This window comes from Empidonax traillii, unplaced genomic scaffold, assembly GCF_003031625.1.
Source record: "Empidonax traillii isolate 1590-97213 ecotype Southwest subspecies unplaced genomic scaffold, ASM303162v1 scaffold181:size1721324, whole genome shotgun sequence".
NCBI classification, from domain to species: domain Eukaryota; kingdom Metazoa; phylum Chordata; class Aves; order Passeriformes; family Tyrannidae; genus Empidonax; species Empidonax traillii.
Genome location: NW_020955374.1, coordinates 72,883 through 75,122, shown reverse-complemented (window position 1 = coordinate 75,122; position 2,240 = coordinate 72,883). Strand labels below are relative to the sequence as shown.

At 40.6% G+C, this 2,240-nt stretch overlaps 1 long non-coding RNA gene across 1 annotated transcript in view; it reads right to left on the bottom strand.

The window, feature by feature from the left end:
• Nucleotides 1-1,464, bottom strand: part of LOC114058654 — a 17,482-nt gene extending 16,018 nt beyond the window's left edge. Inside the window, exon 1 of the long non-coding RNA XR_003571516.1 lies at nucleotides 1,453-1,464. This is a non-coding gene — a long non-coding RNA (uncharacterized LOC114058654). The remainder of the gene's footprint in view (nucleotides 1-1,452) is intronic.
• Nucleotides 1,465-2,240: the final 776 nt, after the last annotated feature.

Sequence of the window (2,240 nt, the reverse complement as noted above, 5' to 3'; positions counted from 1 at the left end):
ATTTGTATATGCACATAGGAAGAGTTAACTCTTTCAGTAGATTAATTCCCTTTCCCTGCTTTAATTCAAAATCCCTAATTGTATTTTTAATGCTTTACAGAAGGAAAAAGAGAGAAATTACATATTTTCTCAGTTTCATTCCTTTACATGTAACAGTTTTAACAATTTGAATTCCAGCTCTCTGCAGTAGTTTATGTGGCTTGTATTTTGTGAGACTGTGTAAAACGTAAACTCTATTTTATTTCTCTGTAAATGTCAGGAGAGTATAAATCAATAATAGAGTGGTAACTGAGCAATTAACTCATGTCACCCCTGTACCTTCACATTAGCATCACTGAGAAGGATCTTACCCTTTCAGTGACCTCAGTAAAAGCAATAACATCGTTTTCTGCTAAAGGTAATTTTTTTAAGTGAACTTGGCACTCCTGAAAGGTGATAGATTGACAATCCTGTAAAGTGAAGTTGCTTATTTGGTCATTGACTATGGGTAGTATGTAATTCCACAAATTATCTGGTGGTACAACCCTGTCCCAGAAGGATAAGAATGGAGTCTGGTACTTCTTCTTTCACCCATTTCATTGAGGCATCACAACTTCGATGTCAGTTGTCAGGCTAGTTTCTGATGCAGTTGCTGTCAGTTAACAAGCAGAGCTGGAGTTCCAATTCATTTTCAATGAGCAACCACACATGACTGTAATCAGTATTGACAGAAGGTAGATGGCCATCACAGACACGCAGGTGTAGGTCCTGTCTCCTATCCCCTACACTGCTTCATTTGCAAAATAGCATATAATAGATGTTCAAAATGCATAAGAAAATCCTTGAAACAACTAAGCAAGTAATAATCTTCTGTAAAGCTTATAGTAAGATTTTGAAAGCTTTAAGCTTTATGCTTTCTGGGGAAAATGAAGAAAATTCATCAAACAGGGAAGTGGAAGATAATTCCCTTAGTCTATCAAGCATATTTTCATTTATGAATTTCTCACCATACCATAGTACTAATCAAGTCTGTTTGTATTTGCCAGAAGTCTGAAAGGTATTGGTACTCTGGGCCTTGTGACTGCAAAGATTTTCACTCATCCACTCTGCCATGGATCTCGAACGAAGAGAGAAGTATCTCTGTGCCTCTCTCCCTCCTGTCTACAAGCAAAATGCCCTGAAAGTGTTCCAGGTCAGGTTAGATGGGGCTTTCAGCAATGTGGTCTAATGGAAACTGTCCATGATCTTTAAGGTGACTTCCAACCGAAACCATTCTATTATTCTGTGAAAATATGCAAATAATTCCCTATCTCAGAGCAGCGTGTAGGGTACAAACACACATACAGAGATCATGAACTGTTCTGATACAGTAGGAATAAGGAAAAGAATCAGATATGGAGCTAAGACCATACCAGGATTCACCCTTTAATGGTTGAAGGGTCTTTCTTTCCTTGAATGTAGCTACACTGAAACATCTGAAGAGCAATGAAAAGGGACCCGGTCTCTGTTGTATCTTTATATGTATACTTCTGTATTTCTATGTTGACATGGAGCTATTCTCATCAAAGTGCAGAGGAGGAGTATAGGAGAACCAGAGCTGCATCTACCATAGCCATCTGGTGTGTTGAAGGGGTTCTTGTTTGGGTCAGAACTTGCCTTCTTCTGAACTTGGGTTCATATACACAGATGCTAGTGCAGTGAGGACAAATTTGAAGCAGCTTTCCTCTCAGTGTCCTGGCAGGCCACCATTCTCTGTGCCCCACTTGCAGTGTGGCCATGAGAAACATCAGTATTTTGCCCTTTACACATGCAGGTAGTTTTGGCAACAGCAGCAAGACAACTTTGGGGTGTTGGTACAAAGATCTTCATTGTATTGCCTTTTTAGTTTAGATGTAGAGACACTGTGATGGTTTTAGTCTAGGCCTTCCTTGGTGACCAGTTTGTAACCAAGGAAGGAGCCAAGTACCCAGTATTCCACACAATTTTTACGTAAACCAGAGTATAAATAAGTCGGAGATTAGAGACCTCGCTCTCTTCTCTTCCGGCGAGGTCTAGGAACAGTGGGTCCCTGTGTTGGTCTCGCTTATCTAAGGCTGAGGCCTGCAGAGTCCGCTGTCCTACCACGTGGGGGTTTGGAGAGTGCTGGCTGTGACTGCCAATCCTGCTGTTCTAAGGGACGTGGTGAGATCTGTTTTGTTAGTTATTAGTATAGTTCGATCTAGTATACCTGTTTGGTGTCCCTTTTGTTCCCTTTTGTCCCC